General features: G+C 37.2%; 1 non-coding gene across 1 annotated transcript; it reads left to right on the forward strand.

Moving 5' to 3' along the window:
* Nucleotides 1–2,317: 2,317 nt before the first annotated feature.
* TRNAC-ACA (transfer RNA cysteine (anticodon ACA)) lies at nt 2,318–2,389 on the forward strand. Its single transcript has one exon. It is a non-coding gene; the product is annotated as a tRNA-Cys (tRNA).
* Nucleotides 2,390–10,985: the final 8,596 nt, after the last annotated feature.

Raw genomic sequence — 10,985 nt, forward strand, 5'->3', positions numbered from 1 at the left:
TCAAAACAAAATAAAGTTACAGATGTAGAAAATAAATTTATGGTTACCAGGGGGTAAGGGAGGAGAGGGATAAATTGGAAGATTGAAATTACACATACACACCACTCTATATAAAATAGCCTTTCTCTTCTCCACAGGATCTTCCCGACCCAGGAATTGAACTGGGGTCTCCTGCATTTCAGGCAGATCCTTTACCAACTGAGCTATGAGGGAAGCCTATATAAAATAGATAACTAATAAGGACTTACTGTATAGCACACGGAACTCTATTCAATACTCTGTAATGGACTATATGGGAAAAGAATCTAAAACGAGTGGATATATGTATATGTATAACCGATTCACTTTGCTATACACCTGAAACTAACACAACATTGTAAATCAACTATATTGTCATAAAAATTTTTTTTAAGTCACTTTATACGCAGATACGGAGATGCTTGGTCCTCAGATCACCATCCTGTGAGTCTAGATTCACAGTGCTATACAATAGAAACTTCTGTGTTGATGGACATGTTCTACATCTGTTCTGTTTGATACAGTAACCATTAGCCACATGTGCCTACTGAGCACTTGAAATGTGGCCAGGTTATTGAGGAGTTGAAGTTTTAATTTAATTTGGAGTTATGTGATCCCATAATTTTTATACCTGTATAATTTTTGATGAATTACCAGAAAGTGGCATTGTGGTAACACTGTTGTGAACATGGACTTTTAAAGTAATGATTTGTGAGAACTGTGCTCTCCAAAGAGCACAGGAAAAATTCAAAGTAATCAAAAGTATTGTATATATATATTTATTTTATTATTTTTAAGGTTGCTCAAATTTAAAGACTAAAAATAGTTCTGTAATTTCACTCATTCTTTAAAAATTAAAGAATTAAATTAAAAGAATTAAAAGAATTAAAATTAAAATAATTAAATTCTTTTAATTAAAAGAATTAAAATTTAGAGAACAAAATATTTGGGCAACCAATGTAGAAAGAGTGTGAATCTGATAGTTTATTAGAACCTCAAGTAATTTAGAGAAGTAAACAATTTATATAAGCTATGTTAAATTTTATTTCATATACTGTCACATATTTAACAAAGATAATTATATACATGCACAATTACTTAAATGTGTGTATATAGAAATATATTCACATTTTATGATTGCTAAATCCTTATTAATAACCAAAGAAAACGGATATTTCTTTAAATATTTCATGAGTTAATGAAATAATGGATTTCCCTTGTGGCTCAGATGGTAAACAATCTGTCTGCAATGTAGGAGACCCAGGTTCAGTCCCTGGGTTGGGAAGATCCCCTGAAGAAGGGAATGGCTACCCACTCCACTATTCTTGCCTGAATAATTCCATGGACAGAGGAGCCTGGTGGGCTATGGCACATGGGATTGCAAAGAGTCAGGCACAACTGATTGACTAACACTCAATGAAATGATAAATACCAAATCTAATCAAAGTTTTTTTATTCAATTCACAATCTGCTGCATTCTACAATCCTTTGTGAAGAAAGAATGAGTTTCAGAGTGAAATTGGTTTTCAATAGGGAGACTAGTCTGACACTATTAGAAAAAGGGATTTATATATATATTTTTTAATTAGTTTATTTATCTATTTTTTAACTTTACAATATTGTATTTGTTTTGCCATACATTGACATGAATCCACCATGGGTGTACATGTTTTCCCCTTCCACAACCCCCCTCCCAGCTCCCTCCCCATCCCATCCCTCCGGGTCATCCCGTGCACCAGCCCCGAGCGCCCTGTATCATGCATTGAACCTGGGCTGGCAATTCGTGTTTCACATATGATAATTTACATTGCTTCAATGCCATTCTCCCATATCATCCCGCCCTCACCCTCTCCCATAGAGTCCATAATACTGTTCTATTTATCTGTGTCTCTTTTGATGTCTCGCATAAGGGATTTATATTTTGCAAATATGTTGATTTTTACAACTGGTATCTCATGATAGGCACATTCAATCTGTCAACTCCTGTGTTAACTGAGTCACTAAAGCATAAATTAAATAAGCATTTAAGCTTTTGAGTTTAAAATAACTGGGAAATACATTAAAATACATATTATCCTTATTTTCTTTAGTAATAAAATTATACAACAAACAAGTTTGGGTAAAAACACAAACAAAAATAATGAGTAATATAGACATAAGCAATGATTTTATTGAAGACATTCTATGCAAAGATAAGTGTCACATTACAGTTATCTGGTTGATTACAAAGCAGGCTTAATATTTAACACTGAATATTGATATATCTCAAAATTAAGGTTGGTAACATTTCCTGGTGGCTTCCCTGGTGGCTCAGATGGTAAAGCGTCTGCCTACAACGCGGGAGACCCAGGTTCAATCCCTGGGTTGGGAAGATCTCCTGGAGAAGGAAATGGCAACCCACTCCAGTATTCTTGCCTGGAAAATTCCATGGATGGAGGAGCCTATTAGGCTATAGTCCATGGGGTTGCAAAGAGTCAGACACAACTGAGCAACTTCACTTCAATTTAAATTTGGTCACGTGGCTAGTGGCTACTGGCTACTGTGTTGGACGGTGCAAGACTCTAGCACACAGTAATGGAAGCCACAATTTTCTATACTACAAATTATATCATCAGGAGCTCTAAGACAATTGTGTCCCACTCTCTAAAGGTCAATGAATGATGCTAAGATCTTATGTCGGTCTCTTTACATATCCTACCTTTGAGGTTCAGTCTCCTTGTTCCTGATTTCCATATGGCTTAAAAGATGGATTATCATATGGAAAAGACAGGGTTGATAGAAAAGCTTTCTGGGAAATGACTGTACTCAAATCAAACCATGTAGAAATTAATTTCTAATTCCAGCACCCTCACTTGACATTTGATAATTGAATCCCCCCACCAACCATCTCACTAGCCCAGTGAAAGCTTCAGGGATAACAGAGCAGTATGCAAAGTCAACAGAATAATATGAACATCTTACAAAAACAGTCTTGGCTATGAGCAAGTGTTGTACAGTTAGTCGAGTTGTTTGTCATAAATGGATTTAGATCCAGAGAGAACTAATCTACTTGTTTTCTATAAATGCCTCTGGGACTTCCCAAATCCTCATCCAGATCTCTTTTATCACCCTGAATGTTCCCAACCATCCCACATAGTCTGCTAAATCTATAGCTCACATAGTTAAGCACGTGGTTATGCAATTTGCTCTCAGAGTAGGCTCCAGAATGTCCAGACCTAGTGTCCAGTTGATCTTCCCTGGCAACATCAGGCAGATATGACAGCACATGTGGGCTGAAGAAATAGACAGTCTGCCCCTGGGGAATAGTGAAGCACGAGGCACAAACACACGTACTCTTAATACAGATAATGATAAAATAACACAAAAATATGCTAGCTATGCCTGTAATAAAAATCCATGACCAGCTTCTCTTTTTCACGCGGGTGCCAATGTATCAATGTATATACATATACCTATCCCCTTGTCTTTCTCTCCTCACTCCCCTTTCCTGTTCTTTTATGTTTACTTTCTCTGATCTCTTTCTCTTTCTGCCTCTGGCAGTTTCCACTTCGGATTCACTTTCTTCTTTTCCTGTGACCGGTCTTATAGCATCCTTCAACAAGGTCATGCACTCAGTTAATCTACGAATGGTATCAGGCCATTAAGGTACAAGTTAAAGAAAAAGGAGTTTTAACACAGTCCTGTTTTACTTATGATTTAGTCTGGAGTATCAGAGGACTTCTACCTACCTTTAGACTTTCTATTTCAAGCTTTTTAAACAAGAAAGTCCCCCTGCAGTCAGAATAGAAATAATGCTGTTTAAATAATTTGTTCATTAAAGAAAAATTATGAAATACAGAAAATAATTGCTTAAAGTAACTGTGGTTCCATCACCCAACGAAAAACACAGTGAATAATTTGGTTATATTTCTTTCCAGCATTATTTTTCCCTTCCACATAGATTTTTAAAGAATGTTGTAATCACACTATACATACAATTTTTTATTTTTGGTTTTGTCTTTCTCTCACTCAACATATAGGTACGTTTTCAAATGATTACACAGATTTATAAATACAATTTTAGTGCCTACATAATATTCTATCAGTTGAATGTACCATAGTTTAATGATTTCCTTATTACTAGACATTTATCTTGAAGCGGTATTGAATGAGAATTTTCACAAGCATTGATTACCAAGGATCTATGTTAAGCACATATGATAGTCTCCAAACAATAATTGCCCACGAAATCACAGGAAAATGATAGTTCAATAAAAGCTTCAGTTTTTCAAAGCACAGTACATTTCTCCATAAAGTTTAAGAGAGTTTAATAGTTTTCAATCTTATAGTAGTGTTAGAACCTCCCTTTCCAAGATGACAGCCTGGCATAGTAGAAAGAAAAAATACTTTGGAATCAGATATTCTTTTCTTTATTCAATAAATATTAATTGAGTGCCTATTACATGCACTGTAAATACACCAATAAGGAAAACATAGTGCTTTCCCTAATGGAACATTTAGTCTAGTGGAGGTCACAGACAATCAACATAGTTAATTACATACAGCATGATAAATACTAAGGTTGGAAAAATATGGGGAGCTATTGATGTATTAATGAGGGACACCTAACTTGAACTTGTTGGTCGGGAAGGCTTCCTGGAAGAAGTGGCATCTAAGCTTAGTTGTGAGAGATGAGTAGAAGTCAGAAGGCTGAAGATAGGAAGGGGACTGGAGGAGAGACTGTGTGTTCCAGACAGAGGGAAGAGTAAGGATAAAGGCTTACAAGCATGACAGAGACTCTCTGTCTCTCTGAAGCAGTCTTTATTTTGCCATCATTATTAAATAACATTTTTTACTGAACATATTAATAGAATTCTGGGTCAATAGTGATTTTTCCCCAGTAATTTAAAGATGTTTTTCTACTGTCTTCTAGCATCAATAGTTTCTGAGAAGTCAATTGTTTTTGAACCATTATATGTAATGTACTATTTTTTTTCTGGCTGCTTTCAAGATTTTCTCTTGATCTTTGGTTCTTAGCAGTTTGACTATGATACACATAAGTGCAGTTTTCTCTGTATTTATCCTATGTGGGCTTTGCCAAACTTGAATATGTAAATATATGTCCTTCACCAAATTTGGAAGTGTTCAATCATTATCTCCTCCCATAATGTTTCTGGCCTTATTCTCTCTTTTCTCTTCTTCTGGGATGCTAATCACACATATTTTAGACCGCTGATGTTCTCTCATGGGTCTGTAAGGCTCTGTTCATTTTTTCAACCCTCTTCTTCAGATCAGACACTTTTTATTGCTATACCATCAAATTCACTTATTTTTTCTCTGTTGTTTCTTTCTGCTATTAAATGCATCTAGTTAATTTTTAAAATTTCAGATATTGTGTTTTTTAGTTTTAGAATCTCCATTTACTTCCTTTTTTTAATATTTTCTATTTCTCTGCTGAAGTTTCCTATCTTTTCATACATTACCAGGGCATTTTTACTCTCCTCATTAAGCATCCAGAGAAGGCAATGGCACCCCACTCCAGTACTCTTTCCTGGAAAATCCCATGGACGGAGGAGCCTGGTAGGCTGCCATCTATTGGGTCGCACAGAGTCGGACACAACTGAAGCGACTTAGCCGCAGCAGCATTAAGCATCAACACCTCAGGGTTGGCATCCATTGTTTTCCCCTTGAAAATGTGTCACATTTTCTTGATTCTTCATATATTGAGTAATTTTAGAGTGTTTTCTAGACATTGTGAATGTTATGTTGTGGAGTCTCTGGATACTGTTATATTTCTCTTAAGAGTGAGGATGCATTTGTTTCAGCAGGCAATTAACTTGGTTAAATTAAAAAAAAAAAACCCTGCCTTGCCTGTGATGGGTGGCAGCTTGAATCTCAGTTCCATTCTTTTATCTTAGATGAAAGCTGCTTTTAGTCTGCCCTGTGCATGCATGGTTTAGGATAAGTCTTGAGAGAAATTTATACAGATAATTTAGGGCTCCTTTTCTCAGGATCTCTTTCTGATCTATTCCCTCACTTTCTAGAGACTGTGGTTTCCCCAGATCCTGTCCTCTGGCTCTTCAAGCTAGAAATAGGAGGGTTTTCTATTGTACTTTTAGTCATGTAGTTGGTGATTGCGGCCTGCTGTCAGGCTAAATCCATAAAAAGTAGGAACCTTGGCCCATGCTGTCCATTTCTTCCAAGTTCCAACTTCTTTCCAGTGTCTGCCTACTTTTGTTTTCTCTCTGGAGCTTTCAGGTGTGTGTGTGTGTGTGTGTGTGTGTGTGTGTGTGTGTGTGTGTGTGTGTGTATTTTGTCCAGAGTTTATAATTGTTATTGAGAGATTATTCTACCAAACCTGTGAGAGATTCTCAGATGAGCTTACTTCACATTTTGGGAGGAAGAATCATAGCCCTCAACTTCTTTCTTTTTCACCTTAACATTTCTCTATATTATTAGCCATATCCTCCTCTTGCTTCAGAGGGGAAAAAAAGGCTAACTTGTTTGCTTTTTCCCATCACCTCCTGTTTTTAGCAGGAACTATAGTTATTCCAATCATTTTATTTATTCAGTTATTCAACAAATAGGCATTGAACTAGGCATTGTAGGTATTTTAGAGCAAGCCAAAGTAGACCTTACTTCAACGAGACAGCTCTCTTCAAGGTGATCAAAGGTCTGGATTCTTAATCACCAGATCAAATAACCTTATCTTAGTCTCATCCTTTCTAACTTCATTGATCCATCCTCTATTGACTCTGGTAACCAGTCTCTCCTTAAAAGTCTTCTTTATCTCTCAGTTCTCTCACCTCATTGATTTCTCTTTTAATTTTCCAGGTAGAGGAATTCTCAGAGACCTTGTCCTTGCCTCCTTTCTTCTCTTGTCCTTGACAGTCTTACTCAACCTTAGTTTTTCAATTACCACTTCCATACTCCAGACTCCAAGTATTTATCTTCAGTCCTCGTATCTCTCTTGAGATTGAGACTTGGATTTCAGCTGTTTGTCTCCACTTGGTTGCCTAACAATTACATTAAACTGCACATACACAAAATCCAACTCATTATCTAGCTCCTGAACCTACTCTTCCTCCTGTGCTTTTTATTTTGGTTAATTCTTGATACCGTAAGTGTATAATTAAATAAGGGCTGAATCAGGGCTGTTGCAAAAGGGATTCTCACATTGGGTGGGAAGTTTGACAATACAGAAAGCTCTAAAGTCCCTCCTAATTCTGTGATTCCTTTATTGTTCCAGCACAGTGTTATCCATTTCCTTCAAGGAGCTGGGAATCGAACTGGGGGAGAAAACAACTGAGTGAGAGTTCTGACTTCAAATGAAAGCAGGAATTCAGAGAAAGGAGATAGTGTGCATTGAAGTAGTAAGAGAAGACTAAGCTATTCAAAGGTAGAAGCTGTATCCTCTATTTAATTTCTATCCTCACAGCACCCATTCTCTACACACTGTAGAAACCCTATAAAGATATTTTGAATGATTTTGTAATCATCATTAATGTTTATTGAGTACACGTTGAGTGCATAGTTCTTCACTAAATGATGCGGGGGTTAACCAAGATTTGATGTAGTCCCTGACCTTTCCCAATCAATCAGTCAACCAACAAATATTTGCTGAGTGCCTATTATTTGCAATACGCCATGCTAGGCATTATGGGGGATACATGATGCAAGAGAAATAAAAGTTGTAGTCTCTTCACTTAAGGAGTTTACAATATGGTTGGTAAAATGAGACATAAATAAGTACAAAACTAATTAAAAATGTGAGTAAGAGCCAAATGAACATTACAGAGGATAAGTTTGTAGAAAATTTCAGAAGTACAGATTACTGTAGACTGGATGAATATGGAGGTTTTATGGAGGAGGTGGGACCTGCACTGGGCTTTGAAGGATGGACAGAAATTAAATAATCTTGAAGTTACCATAGGCATTAAGAAGATAGAATTCAATACAGAAAGTTTCAGATTAAAGGTCAGATGAAGAACATCTAGGCAGGAGCAGGCAATTTACACCAGAATGTTACTAAGCTGTTGTTAGTGAAATTCTACCCCTTATCCCATTTTTGGGGGTCTTTCTCTCCTTTTTCATTTCCTAATTCTTTTTTTTTTTTATCTTACTCCCTTTATGGTGATATATAGGGCTAAAAGAATCTTTGTGAGGCAGGTTGAAAACCTGGGCTCAGAAACCAGACTGTGTGGGTTCAAATCCTGGCTTTACCATTCATTAGGTATGTGATTTTGGGCAAATTGCTTAATCTGTCTGTGCCTCATCAGTAAAATGCAGCTATAAAAATAGCACCTATGCCATAGGATTGTTTTGAGGATTAACTGAGTTAAAATACATAAAGTGCTTAAAAGAGTGCCTGGCATATAGTATGTGTTCAATAAATGTTAGCTTTTATTAAGGAAAGAAGGCTGGCTAACTACAACATTATTATCTTTCCAGGTCTTATTGTTGCTAGATAATTTGTTAAATAATTAACAAACACCTGTATGGAAGTTGGAGGCCAAACTCTTGTCAGGTAAGGTTAGGTCTTTAGTAACACCTGATAAACATGCATAGACACACACACACTTAGGCCACACTACTTTTCCCCAGATAGCTCTCACCCCTAGGCGATCCAGAGATACTTCAGTAAAATAAATACAATTACCAACTCAAGTAGACAAGTTGAGTATTTAAAGGACTTTTCATCAACATTGTGAGGGAACTGACAACTTTTAGAAGGGATTTATTTAAAGTAGACATGATCCCTAGGGAGGTGCCAGGTGAAATTAGGGTCAAATGAACTTCAAGGGGAGAAATCACTACTGGTAGTAGGCAGCTGGATGAATGTGTGCAGAGAGAGAGTGGGGCATCATAAGAAGGCAGGTAAACTCTGGGTCAACATTGCCTGGAGTACACTGTCTGTCGTGAGTCCCACTTTCTGGATTTCCTCTCTCCACTACCTCTTTTGCACTCACACCTTTCCCCTACTTCCTCCCTGCAGTTCTAGACCCCTGCTCCCAAGAACAAAAACACTCCAAATTATAGGGATTCTTGATGTGCCAGTTCCTCAGGACAGGCTGAATAGAGACTAAAAAGAAGTTCTTGTCACTATTGTTGCAAATGACTGATTCAGAGATTGTGCAATCTCCTTTGAGAAAAATTTAAGGGCAGAAAGATGGATAGATGTATGTTTGATTAAGGTATAGTATTGCCTGTGGGCAGGAGGATGAACTACTGAGATTCCTTCCAATTTGAGGATCCTAAATTCTCTCTTACCCTCCCCCCAACTCTGGATCCCTTTTGACAAAGAATGAACACAGTCAAAGAGACCCAATAGAAAAGAAAATAGGCATTGCTCTCACATCACATTCTGATGTCACCTGTTTGCCAAGAGATCTGACTTGGCTATTCTGTTCTGCTTGGCTATTCTGTTCTGTGTGTGTGTGTGTGTGTGTGTGTGTGTGTGTGTGTGTTTGGGAGCCCGATGATAACAGGAGCCAGATGATAACAGCTGTCAATTGCGTTATTACTGCAAAGGATTTAATTAGCCCAGTACCCTGCTACTCTCCTCTCCATCTTATCAAATCTTCCTCTTAAAAAATGACTGAGTTGGGACTTCCCTGGCGGTCCAGTAGTTAAGATCTCCCCTACCAATGCAGGGAGTGTGAGTTTGATCCCTAGTCAGGGAGCTAAGATCCCACATGCCTTGGGGCCATAAAACCAAAACATAAGACAAAGTCAATATTGTAACAAATTCAATAAAGATTTAAAAAATGGTCCACATAAAAATCTAAAAAAAAGAAGACAGTGAATTTGCGCCTCATTGTGAATTTAACTTTCACAATTCTCCTAGGGCTATTTGATTTTAAGTGTTTTCATTTTATTTACCTGTATAATCAACTCCTCTGTTTCTATAAACTTCTACCCCCCTCCACAGCTGTTAAACATATTCAAATCTCCTTTCTCTTTAAACAAACAAACAAATCTTTCTTTGTCAATGCATTGCTTTCTATCAACCACATTCCTGGATTCTTGGGCAAGCTTCTCAAAAGAATAGTCTCTACTAGATGTTTTCACTTCACCTCTGATTCAGTTCTTAATCTTCTGCAATCTGGGTTCTACTTCCAGTGCTCTACCAAACCTCTCACCTTTAGATAATTGTTAAACTGAGTGGACATCTTCCAGGTCTTATTTGACCACTCTATTGTATTAAACACTGTTAACCACCTACTTGTTCCTTTTGGAAACATTTTTTACCTCTCTCCCTTCAGATCATTAGTGTCTCCTGGTTTTCTTTCTACCTCTCTGACAACTCCTTCCTAGGTTTCCTTCACAAGCTTCTTTTCCTGTGCCTGTCTTTTGATTTTTTTCCCCAACTAGAAAGTTTTATTTTTCTGATGAAAAAAGATACATATTTATTGTTAAAGGGCTTCCCTGGTGGCTCAGTCAGTAAAGAATCTGCCTACAATGCGGGAGACCTGAGTTCGATCCCTGGGTTGGGAAATTCCATGGACTATCCATGGGGTTACAAAGAGTCGGACACGACTGAGTGACTTTCACTTCACTTATTGTTAAAAATTAGATCCTTTAGAAAATTATAACTAAAAACACAAAAGTGAAACTCTACCACCACACAGAGGTAACTACCACTAACATTTTGATTTATAACCTTCTGGTCTTTAAAAATTATTATATATATCATATACAGTAATACATGGCATTTTAATGGATGGTATCAGTGATGAAATGGACATGAACTTGGGCAGAATTCCGGTTATGGTGAGTGACAGGGAGGCCTGGCGTGCTGCAGTCCATGGGGTCACAAAGAGTCGGACACGACTGGGCAACTGAACAACAACCTACAGTAATACAATGGTATCATATTACAGTATCTTATTTCACAAATAAGGTCTTTTATTTGTCACCATTAAAAGTCTTCATTTTAAACAGATTCTTGGACTGGTGGCTCATATCCATCAGCTCGTTCAACTTCA

The sequence above is a fragment of the Giraffa tippelskirchi genome, chromosome X (genome assembly GCF_054371585.1).
Source record: "Giraffa tippelskirchi isolate mGirTip1 chromosome X, T2T-mGirTip1v1.2.pri, whole genome shotgun sequence".
Lineage (NCBI taxonomy): Eukaryota > Metazoa > Chordata > Mammalia > Artiodactyla > Giraffidae > Giraffa > Giraffa tippelskirchi.